Below are 18,789 nucleotides of genomic sequence, written 5' to 3'. Positions count from 1 at the left end.
CACACACACACACACACACACACACACACACACACAGATTACTTTCCAATATAATGATTTTGTCCCAGCATTTATTTGTTCTCACTATAACATTTTTGTACAAGCAGTGGGTATCTTTTGATGAGGTTCAAATTAGGTAGAAAATGTATGTTTTATAACTCCTTTGTTCCAGTGAAAGATGTGAACTCAATTGCACCAAATGAATTTGCGATACCAATATTTGCCAAGTGTGCCACACAGAGCAAATTGTATCTTGCATAGTTGCCACCCACAAAAGATGCTGCACAACTCATTTGTTACAGAGTTAACCGCACATCCAAAGTTGAATGGAAAACTGGGAATCTCCTGAGAAATGCAGCTGGTGCAGTAACAACTTCCGAGACTTGTTGTAATGAGCCAAAATCCAGCACTTTAAGCAGCTCTTCACATTGTTTCATGCCCATGTACATTGGGCTGTGAGAACTCCTTCAGAAAAGTAAGTTTGAAAATTTCTTCCATTTCAAAACCTGCAGTGAAGTCAATTGTGAAAACGTGCCAGAATGTTTATATGCAGAGTGTAAAGAGTAAGTAGAGTTTATGGACGTTCTTGAGGAAACCAATCTCAAAATTAGCGAAGTGGAAGAGGCTGACTCACTGCTAGATGAACAAGTTTATCTGGGACCAACTTTTTCTACTTACCCTGACTCTACTACTAAAGGCGTTTCTGGTGACACTGAGGAATCCACCATAATGTTGAAAGTGATTCTCATAGATACCTCAAGTGTGCCAAAGGCTGAAGTACAGTGTCAGAAGTATTACATACCCAGAAGTGATGATAATAATAAGAGTTAGTTAATGTTAAAGCCTTTTTAGAGTTCCATATTGCAATCAGTAAAAACAGAACCATTCTGGTATCACTTTGTTGTTAGTCTTTCCATCTGTCCAGCTGTTCAAAACCCTTCTTCTCAGGAATGGATAGACATATCAAGTTGAAATTTATGTCACATACTAAAGTCTATAGTCTTCTGTGGTGCAAATATCTTAAGCTTTTAAGTCAATGCAATCAAAAGATATTTATGTCACATATTTTGATACTCACAAACTGACTCATTAAAACACAAAGGGCACCTCCCCTTGACATAGAATCAAGAAATTTCACAGTAAGAAAGGTTTCACAATTCAAGTAAATGAAAAATCAGAAAACTGTCAATCTGTAACTACATTACATGAAAAAAATATTTCTTTTGTCATTTGTTACCCAACTTCAAACTTGAAATTTAAAAAAATTCTAAATGTCTTGGAATCCCTGTTACTGAAACCTAGCCAGTATCATCATCGGTAACAGCCAAAAATCACTGAGATCCTCAATCCCCAGAATGGATTAACTTTCTACATACATAATTAAATTTGTATTGAACCCTATTCACACCAAGCCAATTTTTTAAATATAATACAGCTACTGATGTTTAATATGTACTGCATGGTTTCTTTATGCAAGTATAACTAGCTATCTATTTCAGTTTGCCTATTTTAGTTAATGATAGTTCAGTTTTCTGTTGCTGGTTATTTCTTAAATATATGACACAATGAGTAAATGACGGGGTTTTATAAAAATGCGTAAGCCAGGGCTGAAATGCACTGGAGCTTAACTTTGACTAGGTATGTACAAATCACTATAGATCAATGCCCTGGAATCATCAGACTGCACACAGAGTAATTGAATACAGCACAGTAAGATGTTCAATTCCAATAAATAACGTAATATATTTCTATTATATAAACAGAAATCTAAATAAAAGCACTCAAAACCCAGAAATTTTGCCATTTTGTACAAGTTCTGAAAAACTTATATCCTTTTATAAACTGCAGTGCCCTTGGCTTTAGTTGTACAAAATTCCATGCTCTTTTAAAAAGGAAATGTATGCCGAAGTGTTTGCAGCAAGAAACCTGAGTGTTTTTTTTCTAATTTTTCAAGTTTCACTACAGAAAGTTCAGCCAACATAAATTCTCTTGGCAAAAATTGGTTTTCCAATCTTTCCAACAGTATGAATGGATTAAAAAACTAAAATCTTCTATTACACCTTTGCAAGGTTTATCTAATATTTGACTGGCCTATGTCTATATGTACATACATACTCCATAAACCATTGTATGGTATGTAGTGGAGGGTACACTGTACATCTACTAATCATTTCTCTTCCTGTTTCACTCGCAAACAGAGCGAGGGAAAAATGCCTGTCTACATACTTCCATACAAGCTCTAATTTTTCTTATCTTACATTCATGTTCCTTAATGCGAAATGCACACTGGTGGCAGTACGATTGTTCTGGAGTTAGCTTCCAATGCAGGTTCCCTAAATTTTCTCAGTAGTGTACCGCGAAAAGAACATCTTCCAGGGATTCTTATTTGAGTTCCCGAAACACTTCCGTAATACTGCATGTCGATCAAAACTACCAATAAGAAGTCTAGAAGACTAGCTCTGGATTGCTTCGATGTCTTCATTTAATCCAGCCTTTTGGAGATCACAGACACTGTAGCAGAACTTGTGAATGGGTCGCACTCAGGGGCACCTGCAGGGGATGGGGGGCGGGGGGGGGGGGGGGGGGGGGGGGGAACAGTGGTGGCAGTTGCCCCTTGTGAGAATTCACTTGGTTCATCACAAATTATGAAAATTGACCTATAAACACAAGGCTTGGATTTTTGTGACCTAAAATACCTGCAAAATTATCAGTAAAATGACATGAAAACAGCAATAAAATAACATAAAAAGGATATCAAACATAAATAAAGCGAGTTATAAAATGTACTTTGTAGGATGTAGGAACTGAAATTACAAAATGGTTATTTAATTTATAATTGCTATGTTGTCCTTTTATGGAGCCTGTGGAGCCTGTGAGGTTGGACATAAGTTAGGTATTGCTTTTTGTGTGATCAAGATCTTGGCCACAAATGTTTCAGAGTTTGCATCACTCAATCCAAGGATCTCAATCTTAATGATGAATGTAAAGCAGAACAAGAGGGCTTTTGTGAACTATCCTGCTGGAAGCAGTGGCAGACACCATCTCAAGTGGACACTTCGGGACCCTCATTGGTGATATGAATGCTGAAATTGTGAAAGAATAAGTATTCCTTGACACAATAGGAAGAGATAGCCTACATGGGCAAAGCAACAATAATGGTTTGAGGTCCACTATCTTTGCTATATCAATAGGTCTGTTTGTCTTCAGCACAAACTTCCAGCATAAAGGCATAAGGGAATCTGGGTGTGACACAAAGATGGAAGTCAGATGTTAAGATGGCATGAGGTGGATTGTGTGTAAGTGGCCATTTTCTGGTCAGTCATGTCACAAGTACAGCATGCAGGAAGGGAACGACAATGGATAAACTGTGGAAGTCTGTCAGATACCTCGTTGAAAGACTGAAGATGAAGCAATGAAGACCAAATAACAACTGCAACTTAAAAATCGTTCTGAAGCATTCGGTGAAGGGGACAGCAGTGAAGATCCTTAACAAATATGGAGAGACATCAGGAGCTCAGTGACTAAAGCAGCAAAGGAAACAATCAAGAGAAATCCAGTTGGCACGAAGATCTGGTTTGAAAAGGAATGTGCTAATGCTTTGGAACAAATACAAGAAGCCAAGAGAAAAGTAGCTGCACAAGAGCAATGTGGTGCAGGGTAAAGAACAATTTGAGGTTGTTTGTAGAACTACCCGAGCAATTCTGAGAAGAGAAAAGAGAAAGTATGTCACGAACATCACTGTTGAGATGGATGCAGGCTTTAGAGGAAACAATACCAGGGAAATGTTGCAAAAGGTGAAGCGTTTTAGCAAAGGGTTCTGAGCCAAACAGAAGTTTGTCAAAGACTCAGATGATAAAATCTTGACCAACGAGAGTGAAATTTCTGAAAGATGGAAGAAATGCTTCAACCAGCTTCTCAACTGTGATGAACCCAAATTATGGTTTGATTTCCAATCTCCAATCACAGCTCTCCCAGACTGTCCCCCCCCCCCCTCCCCCACCACCACCACATTGACCGAGATCAAACCGCAAATAAAATAGCTTAAGAACAATAAGAGCAAGGTGGGGACAGAATACAGACCACGATGATCCAGGCAGAGGGGCGAGAAACTTGCAGAAACACTATACCGGCTGATGCAAAAAAATCTGGAACAAAGAAGAACTACCAACAGACTGGTAAACAGCTGAGACCTATCCAATCAATAAGAAGGATGACATTTTGAAATGAAATTTAACTGTGACCACTATTAAGGAATAGCCTTGCTTAATGTATGCTGGAAGATCCTGTCCAACTGCCTCACACATAGAACTCAAACCTTGGCAGAATCAGAAATTTGTGAATATCAGGGAGGTTTTCGACCACAATAGTCAACAGTAGGTCATATCTTCTTCCGTGATAGCTCACAGAATAACTAAGAGAGTACAGTAAAGACAACAATTTTATCTGTGGATAAAAGAGATGTGGAGTATCTGAAACCAGGACTGTCATAAACTTCTCATATTTGAGAAAATAGTGCTGCGGCAGATCTCTTGGGCCAGTGTTGGATGTAAACTTCGGTGAAGGGAGCATCAGACACAATCATGAGATAGACAAAGTGATGCCAATATAGCAGGAATCATAAGATGCAAGCGATTAAAGTGGGCTGGACATGTGGTTTGAATGGAAGACGACAGTTCTCCACAGAAGCTCCTGGATTTCATCCGCTCAGGTAAAAAGACACCCCCCCCCCCCCCAAAAAAAAAAATCCCTATAAGAGCAAGGAAGAGGTGCAGGGATGACCTCCATGAAGACCTGCACCAGTTTGCAATATATGTTGGTGGATCAGTGGATAGAAGACAATGGGGAAGGGAACTTGTAGTAGTGTGCAGTCCATGCAAGTCACTGATTTTTACAATTTTGGTTGAGATAAACTGACACTGCAGTGTTCACATTCAGCATGCCACTGTAGGATTGTCACAACCAGCAAAGTAAAAAATCTGTACAAATTGCACGTTTACTTATATTTAAGAGCCGATTTCATAATCTCCCTTTGTGGGGAACCGCATGTGCCAGATTCATGTGCTGATTTGAAATTCTACATTCACATATTATACGTTTAGTGTCGATTCTGCATGATCTTTCATTAACTGTACCACTACTCATTTGTATTGTTATATATTGTGAAATTTCGAACATTTGCAAGTACCGCAATAAAGTATTACTGTTATCGTCAATTGTAGGCTTCAACTTAATAGTGATCTTTTAAAATTTTTGAGAACAGTTGGCATATTATCATTTAGAACAATCATTCTCTAATTTCATTGCATAATTATGTGAGAACAGGTTATTTTTTAGAAGTTTTGGATGCTTACAAAATAGCGTTTTTGAAATTTTTTGTAAGTTATGAACAATTTATTTTGTAGCAAATCAGCATCTGCGGCCAACAGTTACTGCCAAATTTCAGTGTATATTAATGCAAATAAAGGATTTTCAGAAGTTGCCGTTGCGCTGTGCATAAATTAATACACAGTATTAAACCAGCATTTGTGATTTAGTTACTCTTGTATATATTGTAACTAACATACGGTGTTACATTTAGTTTTCTCTCCAAGAGTGGTACATATATTTACATTTATCATAAATAACTGTATTTTCACTTTTGTTAGTGACTTCCACAGATTTTGCTGTTGCTTCAGCAGAAATCTCGTTTTATGTATTTGCTCCAATTCTTATAGGGAATTAATATTTTTCTAGCGCTACAGGTTAAAAGATAGTCAGCAGGTTTAGTTTAAAGTTACTTGTTCATTGCTTTGCAAAACATTACACAGCCACCTTGTAGCCCCACTGTGAATGCTGTTCTCTACCCCGCGTGAGTTAGTTGAAGTTTGTGAACAGCAGGAAATCACCATGACTACTGTAAAACAATTGTCAGTTGCTGTGAATCAGCGAGGTGGAAGAGCTGCGGAGAGTCACGTACCTGTGGTACCAAATATACCTCAAGTACTATCCTCTCCTGTAGATCCTATCCCCTCTGCAAGAAGTACAGGACATGTCATTACTCAGTTTCTTGACTGCGAGTGTCATGTGGGACTCACTTCACCTGTTCTGGGAAAACCTTTGTCCCAGCAAAAGAATTGGAGCCTATTAATCGTCAGCGGTTCAAATGTACAGCAAATAATGGTACCCATTAGGGAAATGGCAGCAAGGAAATAGTAAAACCATGTGCACTTTGTGTGTATACCTGGAGGTCTCATTCTGGCACTCTCAGAGGAACAGGGTGCAACCAACTGCACGTTGTGGCACAAATGTTGCCTTATAGTCTGGGCTCCAAAGTTGTACTTGTGTCATTCCAGCAACTGGCAGAGAAGGTTAGGAAGACAGCCTTCTGCATGGAGTTTCAAAGAAGCTCACAATTTGCAGCATTGTATCCAGAAACTGATCATGGTCCCCTGGTTCTGAGTCAAATGGAAGGCCTGAACCGAAGACTTCGAAGGTTCTATGACAAGCTAGGTTGCAACTTCCTAGACTTTCACCATAGGGATGAGAAATATAGAGTCCCCCTAAATGGGTCAGGTGTGCGCTACACATCGGAGGTTGTTACTTAGGTAGTTGACTGTGTGTCGGGTGCATACAATGTTCATCCAGTCCAGCTAACAACAGGAATACAAGAAGTGTAAGTGTAAGGTCCAAAAGAATGCCCCCTATTGGTATGTGTATTAAAATCCTAGTAGTTACCTGCCGAAACATTTGCAACACAGTGCAAGAGTATGAAGTGCTCCTTAAAAACTAGACACAGAAAGCTGGATGGAACCTGAAATTGATAGCAGTGAGATTTTGGGGGAAAATTTACATGTATGTCGAAAGGAAATGGTGGTAGCATATTTGTTGCAGTAGATAAGAAACTCAAATTCACCAAAATAGATAATGAAGCTGCATGCGAGAGACTGATTGGGCGAGATTCAGTACCAAGGGCATGCATAAAATTGGTTTCTTGATCCTCCTGTTGCCCACCAGTCTCAGCTCTTCATGTACCCGAAAACTCAGTTCACTTGTATGTAAGTTCCCCAGTAATACCATAATCATTGGTGGAGCCTTTAATCATAAATCAATCAGGAAAATTACAGTTTTGTTTGTTGGTGTACATGACAAGACATCCTGTGAAACATTACTAAATGCCTTCTCTGAAAACTACGTATAACAGATAGTTCCGAACTCCACTCATGATGGAAATATATTGGATCTAATGAGAACACAGACTTGACCTCTTTGAGGATTGTCACACCAAAACTGGTATCAGTTACTATGATGCTGTTGTGGCAACATTGATTACCAAAGAAAAAAGGACAACCAAAACAATTAGAAAGGTATTACTGGTATGTGACGTAGATTAAAAAAGCAGTAGCGTCATATCTGAAGGAGGTCCTTAAAACCTTCAGCAAAAGACAGTAGACTGTAAAGAACTAAGGCTCAAGTTTAAATGAATAGTTGACAATGCACTGGATAGTTATGTACCCAGTATAACAGTTCATAATGAGAGGGACCCTCCGTTGTATACAGTTACTCTAAAGAAACTGCGACTACTGTGTAATAGGTTTAAAACAAAGCATAAGGCTATAGATAAATGCTAAATAAACTTGTCTTGGCTGTCAAAAGAGCAATGCATAAAGCCTTCAATGACTACCATAGCACAATATTGTCAAATTTCACAAAACCCAAAGAAATTCTGGTCAATGATAAGGCTGTTAGTGACACTAAGTTAGTGTCCAGACACTGATGAATGAGACAGGAACCGAAATTGAGGATAGCACAGCAAAATCTGAAATGCTTAACTTCGGTTTCAAATGTTCCTTTATAATGGAAAACGTGGGAGAACTGGCCCAATTTAACCCCCAACCACTGAAAAGATGACTGAAATAAGTATTAGTTCAGTGGTTTCGAGAAACAGCTAAAATCATTACAATTGAATGAAGCTTCAAATCCATCAAATTCTATACTGATTTTGTGGCTGAGTTAGCCCCTTTCTAACTATAAAATGTTGTAGATCCCGTGAAGCAAAGAAAAACTGTGTCCAGTAGTTGAAAGAAAGCAAGGGCTACACTCACTTACAAGAAGAGTAATAGAAGGGGCCCTATGCAATATCCTTGACACTGATTTGCTGAAGAATCTTAGAACATATTCTGAGCTCAAACATAACACAGTACCTCTAACAGAATGACGTCCTCCATGCATGGATTCCATAAAAGTCCTTCAGGAGAAACCCAACTCGCACTGTTTTCACATGACATACAGAAAGCTTTGGATCAAAGCAATCAGGTTGATGCTGTATTTGTGATTTCCAAAAAGCATTTGATTCAGTACTGCACCTACACTTATTCTCAACAGCACAATCATTTGGGGTATCAAGCGAAATTTTTGACTGGACTGAAGATATTTTCGTAGGGAGGATTGAGTGTGTTAACTTGGATGAGTGTCATCATCAGATGTGGAATAACTTTGGGTGGGCCCCCAGGGAAAGGTTGGGACCCTCGCTGTTTATGTTGTATGTTAAGAACCTTGCAGACAATATTAACAGTAACTAAAGACTTTTTACAGATGACGCAGTTAGTGAAGCATTGTCTGAAAGAAGCTGCAGAGGTGCTAAGATTGGCAACTTGCTTTAACTGTTCAGAAATGTAAAATTGTGTGCTTCACAAAAATAAAGAAAGAAAGTAGTATCCTTTGACTACAATATCAGTAAGTCACAGTTGCAATTGGCCAACTCCTACAAATACCTGGGTGTACACTATGTAGGGATATGAAATGGAATGGTCACACAGGATCAGTCCTGGGCAAAACAGGTGGCAGACTTTCATTTATTGGTAGAATACTGAGAAAATGAAATCAGTCTACAAATGAGATTGCTTACAAATTACTTGTGCAAACCATTCTGGAATATTGCTCAAGTGCATGGAACCTGTACCAAATAGGACTAGGGAATACTGACCATAGACAGAGAAGGGCAGCACAATTGGTCACAGGTTTTTGCCTGTAGGGAAGTGTCACAAAGATTCTAAATAAACTGAACTGACAGATTCTTGAAAACAGATGTAAACTATTCTGAGAGAGAGTACTTACAAAGTCTATGGAGCCGGTTTTAAAATAATGATTCTAGGAATATACTAACACCCGCTACTTATCACTCACATCAGTATTGTGACGATAAGATTACATTAATTAAACCACACACAGAGGCATTTACACAATCATTCTTCCTGCATTCAGCGTGTGAATGGAATGGGGAGAAACCCAAATAATTGTTACATTGGGATGTACCCTCTGCCAGCACTTCACAGTGGTGTAGATGTAGTGCCATCAAATAGAAAGACTTGCACAAGAATGTTTCCTTTGGTTTCAAAAGAAATTCTAAAAACCTGGCTGACGAATGTCAATATTTCACAAGTGGGCATTACATTTGATACAAAATGTTCCAGTGCCAATTCCTGGTACAAGTTAGCATTAGTTACGTGACAAGGCAATAAGAAAGAGCAGATGAACCATATATTTATTGTCAACATGTACAAATACACTATGTGATCAAAAGTATCTGGGCATCTGGCTGAAAATGACTTACAAGTTCATGGCGTCCTCAATTGGTAATGCTGCAATTCAATATGGTGTTGGTCCACCCTTAGCCTTGATGACAGTTTCCACTCTCGCAGGCATACATTCAATAAGGTGCTGGAAGGTTTCTTGGGGAATGGCAGTCCATTCTTCACAGAGTGGTGCACTGAGGAGAGGTATCAATGTCGGTCGGTGAGGCCTGGCACGAAGTCAGCATTGCAAAACATCCCAAAGGTGTTCTATAGGATTCACGTCAGGACTATATGCAGGCCAGCCCCTTACAGAGATGTTAGTGTCATGTAACCACTCCGCCACAGGCCATGCATTATGAACAGGTGCTTGATTGTGTTGAAAGAGGCAATCGGCATCCCCGAATTGCTCTTCATCAGTGGGGAGCAAGAAAGTGCTTAAATCATCATTGTAGGCCTGTGCTGTGATAGTGCCATGCAAAACAACAAGGGGTGCAAGCCCATCCGTGAAAAACATGACGACACCGTAACACCACCGCTTCTGAATTTTACTGTTGGCACTACACATACTGGCAGATGACATTCACTAGGCATTCGCCATACCTACCCTGTCATTGGATTGTCACAATGTGTACCATGATTCGTCACTCCACACAACATTTTTCAGAGGTGTTTGACATTTACTGGTGTGATGTGTGGCTTACAAGCAGCCGCTCAACCATGAAATCCAAATTTTCTCACCTCCTGCCTAACTGTCATAGTACTTGCAATAGATCCTGATGCAGTTTGGAATTCTTGTGTGATGGTCTGGATATGTGTGTGCCTATTACACATTACGACCCTCTTCAACTGTCAGCAGTCTCTGTCAGTCAACAGACGAGGTCAGGCTGTATGCTTTTGTGCTGTTAATGTCCCTTCACATTTCCATTTTACTATCACATTGGAACAGTGGACCTAGGGATGTTTAGGAGTGTGGAAATCTCGCATACAGACATATGACACAAGTGACACCCAATCACCTGACCAAATTCGAAGTCCGTGAGATCCGCGGAATGCCCCATTCTGCTCTCGCCACATATTCACCAACATTTCAGCTGTAAGTGTCCCAACTGCTGCGACAATTCTTTTCTCTAAATGATTGATGTGTCTGATCCTTTCACTGTACACAACATTTTTTTATATGTGGAAAAAAAAGTCCAGGGAGTTAAGTCTGGGCTTTGTGGTGGCCAAGGTATTGGGCCAGACCTGCCTATCCACCTTCCTGGAAAGCAACTGCCAAGAGCCACCCCCCCCCCCCCCCCACACACACACACACACACACACACAGTTACCTTCAAAAAATCCTGAAAAAATGTTTTGTCATAACAGGAATCAAACTTCCTGGTCTTCAAAATAGAAAGACTCCACAGATTCCTTGGACATGGATGACCTGAACTCTGTTCTATTTTTCTTAACAAGGCTGAAAACACATTAATATTCTGCATTGCTATGGGGTATGTTGAGAATAGAGAGCAATACTATAGAAATTCAGTTATCCTTAAGAGGTCCATTGGCTCCACCAATTCTTGATATTTGTGCTCAACTGGAATCACTGGCAGCATCTTGATTTGTAGCCAAAGTGTCATCTGCCTGAAGAGCTGTAAACTGCCTACGAAGCTCATTCACCACCTCATCTGTAGTTTCTTTCTCTTCCATGCATAACATGATAAGAAACTTTTCCAAGAAAAAAACTAATGGTAGAAAACAATGCATCTTCAATTTTGTCCAACCCAGCAACTTGAGCATGCTTTAACACATCATCCTAGAGTGGAGACTTGTACAAAAGTAGTTTCTCACTGATGGAAAGAAAACAGATTTATCTCTATTCTGGAGATCATTCAATATGTTTGAAGTCTGAATGTCAATAACTAACTCATCATCACGACTTTGATTTTGAATCAAGTTGTACTCACCTTCAAGCAACGAGGAGCATTTGACAATTTTGGGCTTAACAAACTTGGTGAACAACTGCTGTGACAAATCAATTAGAAGGTCTAATAAAAAGAGAACTTCAATGTTGAGGACAGGAACATAACAATTTTTCCTCATGTGTTGTAGCAGAAGTCTTACTTTTTAGAATGGGTTTGTCGCATCTGGAAGAATATGCTATTCTTTTAGAGGCATGTGTAGTAGCAGAATCAAGAATTCTCTTCTTCTGATATTCTTTGGATCCATTTTATTCAACTCTAGGCATTCTCAAAGATGTCAAGTGTGTGGAAATGTCTTGGGTACATAATATTACTTCCTCCTTGAAGAAAGAAGCAGATGCCACTGGTCCAGTAGTCTATCCCAACCACCTGCCAAAAGATAGCCACCTAGTACACACATGCTTCAGAATTTTCTTTGCACCTTTGTTGTGAAAGTTCTTGAAAATGGCTACAAAGCCGAAATCATGATTTTTGTTGTAATGAATGAACAATTAACAGTCAAATAGTGGAATTTTCTTTCAAAACATTTTGTACAATTGTGGTCTCCCACGATGGAAAGAGGTTTCAAACAAGTCCACAGAAATATGACTGTGTAGTGCAGAAGAAAAACTACAGATATTCAAGGCAGGAAAGGTGCACTTGTTACAAAAATTGAGGTTTGCATGTTTCGAGGATGCTCAATCCAATTTACAGGACATGCATGATAGTGCATTATGCACATCAAATTGTGTGCGACATAGATTATAGTAATTTCAAGGGAAGCAGTGGATGGTTGCATAACTTCAAGCAGTGCTACAGAATTGGAAGACATAAGATAAAGAAATTTCCAAAGAAGTGTCAACTTGATGATGCACAGCAAACTGGAATCAGCTCGCAAATTTGCAGAAGAGAGAAATTTATCCCATTGTTCAGTAAGGAAATTGTTTCCAATTCTGACCAGTTGGGATCTGAAAAAGAAGTGCATATGATGGGAACCAAGGAAATTAGGGGTCAAAGAGAGTTGTATCAAGATCAATGGCTTAACATATTCGTATACAATTATGCTGACTGTTAATCTGAATGGCAAATTTGCTGCAAAATTATTTATTGTGTTGTGAGAAGTTGCAAGTTCTCTGCCCCCCTCCCCCCCCCCCCGATTCTTTCTTATGTGGATGATCTAACAAGGGTAGTGGGGAACACTTACATCACAGCAAGCAAGGGTGGAAAAAGGAACATACTTTAACTACAACTATGGTATGAGCACTGCTTTTGGCCAAAAGCTGATTAAAATAACTTGTTTTTGCTCAATTCCAGTTTTACGTACAAGAATCACTCTTTTAGAGCGAACTATTCCTATTGTTTTTTTCTGTGCCTATAAAATGCATTATCGCACTACCTTCAGCTATGCTTTAAAGGATAGCCAGCTGCATGATAAGCTCCATGACAGACTGTTTCGCATTTGGTATACATTCCACCAGTTCCTGTCATCCCATTACACCAATATGATTCTACATACATACTTTCAGGGTGGACACCTAGTTGAATGTCCTGCATGGTTTATGACTCCCAAGGAGTTTGCCTTTGATCTTGATGATGTGAACCTTTGTGATCACTGTGGCATGTCATTTTTTGTTCCATGTTCATGATGCAAGTTAATGGTTTGTTTCGAAGATTTCATGAATGTTGACGACGTCCATTTTGTGAAGTGTAATACATAAATTCCATAGAAGGTTGATTTCTGCACCTCCAGGACACTCATTTTCTGTCCCACTCCTGATGCACTTGCCAAGTCATTAGCAGCTAATATTTTTCCTGTCCAAATTGTTAACACAATACTTTCAAATGAGCCTTACTAAAGATTGAACTTGTGGACTTGCACTCAAGGGTTCCTTGTGAGTAATTTTTGTAGGGTTCAACAGCCTTCATTTAACTGATTTCATTGTCACTACTTAAAATCATAACCACATTTGAGCATGAACATCCCTGTAACGCGCTGTCACAAAATTCAGCCGACTGGGATGGTGCAAGAGAGTTGTCGGCAGTGAGTGAAGTTGCCATTTAATTTTTCTGTAGTCAACAATGATCTGTAATTGAGCAGTTGTGGATTGCTTACTTAGAATGTGTGCACTGTGGGGTGCAAAAGCGTCGTGAATAGATTTTTGTACCTCATAACCATATGAACACTGAAAATTAAATTGAGGCAATCAAAAAGTATAGCACATGTTATGAAGTATCAGAAGAAATGAATCAGGGTGTCTACGTGGACAAGAAAAAAAAATTCCCGGATTTTTCCCGGATTTCCCGGTTAAAAACACAATTTCTCCCGGATGAAATTACGTATAAAGCGGGTGAAAATACATCCGTGTTAAGTAACAGTATACTTTCCCTCGGAGCTGTAAAACCTATCAGTCCTTTGAATCTTAAAGGTCTTATACCGGCGGAGGACGTCCCAGCACTTTAGGAAACGAAATCCAGGAAAACAATGCGTTTGGAAAGTTGTTTGATGCGAGACAATATGCACAGAGTTTATTTTCGTATTGCTAAAGTATATACACAAATTCCACAAATTACAGCACGATAGCTTCCGAAACGCTAAAATAGAGATTGCGTTGAGCGATGCACTTTTGTCAGCCAGTCATAGCTCATGTCACGTGACCTCGCTAGCGAATGACGGCAGTTATTCAGAGCACGAGGCCTACGAGAAGACAGGCCGCGGCGCGTACGTTACGAAGGTAGGCCGAGCTCGCTCAATTCAGCAAAGTGCGTTTCTACACCGGTTAACTCGTAAGCAGATGTGTATGTATGAACGAGAATTGCATCCTCTATTGGCATCCACTGTTATTAGTCCTACAATGATAGGAAGTCCGTAGGCCTACTAACAGGCTCTAATTTGGCAATTAAAATCGTGCCAAAATGATTATCAATTGCTTAGAAAAGTCGAAGTGTTCTGGCATGAAGGGACTTGTGACATTGCTCAGTAACACATTATGCACCTTTTTTTGAAGGTCAATGGAACTTTTTGCCATCGATTGCATAATTTTTTATCTATGAAAGTACAACATTAAATATGAAAACTAACTTGAAGCTCGGTCTTTTTTTAGCGTGTGTTACACGTTAAGTCATATCAAATACAAATGTGCCGGTAAAATTTTAAATAGTGGCATAAATGACTTATCTTTTGGGCCCGACATTTTTCAAATGGCTGATCCTCAAAGTGTTACGTTTTGAATGAGAGTTATAACGCCCTGTGATTTAAGAAATGCACTGCACATTCTCACACGTAACATAAATCATCTCGCGTGGAAATTTACTTCAAAAGTAACGCATCTCAAGCCACTATTCGTAATATTTTCTGGTGATCTGTTAGAAATGTAAACAATTGTGACGTCACACACATCGAATGCATATTAGTTGTTACGGACGTACTGCATAATCTTCGACCTAAATCCTTTGACACTATTTACCCATTTTCTACGCAACTAAACTTTTATTTTGGTGTTATTCTCTGATTTGTGTTTCATTGCTGCAATATTATTTAGCAGTAGTGGACTAAAGTTCTTTGTCAGCGTATCAGATCTTACACGTCACACCTACAAAACTTTAACTGCAATCTAAAACAACGAAAAATCCCGGAATTCTAAAAAATTCCCGGATTTTTCCCGGATGAAAAAATTCCCGGGTTTTTCCCGGAATTCCCGGGCCGTATACACCCTGTGAATGAGTTAAAGTCAAACTTCTCTGTTCAAAATCCCAGTAATTGTAGTGATGTAGAAAATGTGGACACAATAAGTAGCTCTGCTGGACTGAAATGCTTTGATGAAATGGATAGTAGCCTCCTGGTCAGTATCTCCAATGTCAGAAATTCTGTTAAAAAACGAGAGATTTGATAATTCTGAGGTCGGCAAAGGACAGACACAAAACATGAGCAGACTGAAGTCGAGCACCTTCTGCTGATCCAGAACTAGGGAGCCCTTGTTGTTCTCTTCTTGAACAGACTACAGTCGGGTGCTACACAAGTTAAAGTGAACCAATGCCTTATTGTTTGGGAGGGCCAGAGAAAGATAAGTAAAACTTTTTTTTTTCATTCCATTTTCTTTTTGCAGTTCCTTTGATTGTGTAGAGATGTGCCTACCATGACTTGAGTTTGTGAGGGCTGATTTTGATTGCTATATCTTATCACATTTACATAAATAGCTTAATTGTTACTCACAAGTAATTGATACCAAACGTGGCTGAATCTAAAAAGATATGTAGACAGTGCAGTGCTGATTATTTGAAGTATGGCTTCATTTGATTATTGTTGGACAAATGATTATGTATGTTATGAAATTTTGTCAGAGTTGTGAATATTTTTGACATCAGGTGTATTATGTATGGAAATCATACCTATTGGTGACGCATGAAATTTGTCCTAGGCCAGGACTCGAACCAGGATTTCCCGCTTATCACAAGTGGCTACCTTAACCATCTCAGCTATTTGTGCACACTTCCAGAACCAATCCAACCCTCCATATGCCACAGTGCCTATGTCCCCACTGCTTACAGCTTACCTAGATTCCTGCACCATGGTTAATGGGATAAACGTGTTCAATGTCATTATTATTATTGTTTTGCCCATCTAGGCTGTAATATTTATTATTACACTGTCTGTTCCTTCAGACATGCATCCGTGAGGTAAGCAGGAAATTTGAGTCCAAGTCCCAGCCCGACACAAATTTTCATATGTCATCATTAAGTACGATTTCCATGCTCAGTATAGCTGATGTCAAAAGTATTTGCAACTGCGACAAAATTTCTTAATATTACTACAGCTGCAAATCGTCACTAACGTCTGTTCCATCAGATATGCATGCATATCTGAAGGAACAGACAGTGTATTAAAAATTACATGTGTGCCTTACATGCAACCAAGTGTTAAGCAATGCAACAACACAGTTCAGAGACATAAATAAGTTACAATTCTGAAAATATCTTGTGTAATTATCTACAAATGACCCCTTTCTCTCCACAAATGGACGAGTTAACTTTACCTCCTACTAAATCATTATTATTGGTATACATTCATTTTGTTGTGGACCAAGAAATCTATGAAGAGCTACTCTTCATGAGAATTGCAACAACCTAAACTAAAGGTGAACCAATATTTAATGTACTGAAATGTTATTTAATGAAAAAGTGAGCCCTTTATCCATTAGGATATCAGTGGCAGCAGATGGAGCACTTGTCCTGATTAGGAACTATATTTATAAGCCATTTAAAACAAAACATGCCCAGGATGTTTGCAATACAATGCATGATTCTCTACAATTTGTCATTAATGCACTAAACAGGTTATTGCATCATTCTCATCAATTTGTCATTAATTCACTAAACAAATTTCGAAGCAATGTGTTGAATCCTAGATTATTTGCATAGTTATGTGAAGAAAATTATGAAAACTATTACTCCTCTGCTCTGAATTACACTGTCTGTAAAGTGGCTTATGTTAGACAAGATTTTTCTCACAAGTCCACAATTTCAGCTTTTCTTGCCAGAGTTAAACTACTCAAACAACACACTGGACAATGCAAATTGTCCCAGTTTTCCATTTTGTCACAGGAAAACTGCCTGTTTGAAGATGTTTCAACCTACATTCAACATTCAAATGACCTTCTCAAAGACGTTCAAACTAGGTTTGAGGATGTTTTGACTATAGAAACACCACAGTAGGTGATCTACCAACACTAAAATATTGAAGAAACGGATGCCATGTTACAAGAAGAACTGACTAAAATATGTATTAAAAGCTTAAAAAGTACTGCTTAAAAAAGGAATCTCAGCAATCTGGCTTCAAAGACATACCTGTTATTTATCCTATATTATGGAATATTGCGAGAAAGTTTTTGATAGCTTTTCCATCTTCATACGTCATGGGAAGGAGTTTCTGTGTGACTACCAATCTTCTTACAAAAAGAAGAAGAAACAGATTGGAATCACTGACCAAGGGGATTTAAGGTTAAACATAACTATACTGAGGCTAAATGCTGAAAATTTGCTAAGCAACTGGCTCATCATCCTTCCCACTACAAGATTTACATATTAATTTATCCAGATTTCCATTTTGTGCCATCTGAAGTAATAAATGTATAAAACTTAACATGTTTTTCACTCTACACTTTTATAGTTAAACATGCCAAGTAAGTAACACCGTATCAACTGTCAAACAAGTATTTAAAGTTGATGAATTTGTGAAAATTCAATAGACGAACAGCATGGGGCCCATGCAAAACAGGAAAAATTGGCACGTAGTTCATGAGAGAAAAGATCTCGGAACCTCTGGTTAATTGCAGAGTAGTTAAAGGTGCGCTTTCTACGTTGCATGTACTTTTCCGAGCGACAAACAACACACAGCAGTATCATAGCACATTCATAAGCCATCCATCCACCAATTTCAAATGTTTTCACAAATATGCAAAAAATGCGTATGAAATCCAAATCATAAAAAGATGCAGTTGAAAAGACAAGTTATTTTATTAGAATCATGACAAACTAAAGTAAAAGTTTAGAACAACTCGTCAATAAGAATAATGCGTAATACAAACTAATCGTGCTGTGTTGAAATCAAATGTTTTTTGCTTAAGAATAAAACCAAACTCAGATGATGGTTTTGATGATTTAGTGCAGTTTAGAGTAAACATGGTGGAAACATTTTGAAAGTACTCCTAAAATGCCAACAACATTTTTCACAGAACCCAAAAATATTTATTTTGCGAATTAAACTGTACAGTTGTCCTTCTGCATTATCCTAAAGGTAGTGCATGAGCAGAAACATGATTAAGTTTCCAGGTAAATCAATTTGAAAATATATGTTGAAGCTTGTAGTAGTGGTTCAATCTGCACAAAATTTTTATGGTAAGAAAACAATTAACTGACAGAATAGGGATTACGGCGGGATCAACAGAACAGAATGTAAATGACGGGAAATATAAAACTGGGAATCTAAAGCTTGTTGTTATTGTAACTGTATTATTAGCTTCTTTATGTTTATAAAACTTGCCATGTACAAACAGCACACTGCAGAAACCAACTGGAGAAAATGATGAGCAGATGACAATGTCCTCAATATTTCTAAATCATATGACGGGAAAATTTTTTCGCCCCCACGGACATGAGAAACTTTGGGCACCCCTGGTCGCACTCGTTTTCTATACACCATCTCCTTTACAAATGAACCACACTTCCCAAAACCTCTCTCAATAAACTGATGTTACAATTCGCCCTCCCCACTACAGTCCTACATGCTGGTCCTGTTTCAC

At 38.6% G+C, this 18,789-nt stretch overlaps 1 protein-coding gene across 2 annotated transcripts in view; it reads right to left on the bottom strand.

Annotated features, from left to right (window-relative positions):
- Positions 1–18,789, bottom strand: part of LOC126094530 (pre-mRNA cleavage complex 2 protein Pcf11-like) — a 144,799-nt gene that overhangs the window by 45,515 nt on the left and 80,495 nt on the right. The window lies entirely within an intron of this gene.

The sequence above is a fragment of the Schistocerca cancellata genome, chromosome 8 (assembly GCF_023864275.1).
Source record: "Schistocerca cancellata isolate TAMUIC-IGC-003103 chromosome 8, iqSchCanc2.1, whole genome shotgun sequence".
Lineage (NCBI taxonomy): Eukaryota > Metazoa > Arthropoda > Insecta > Orthoptera > Acrididae > Schistocerca > Schistocerca cancellata.
This window is presented reverse-complemented; position numbering and strand designations above follow the sequence as displayed.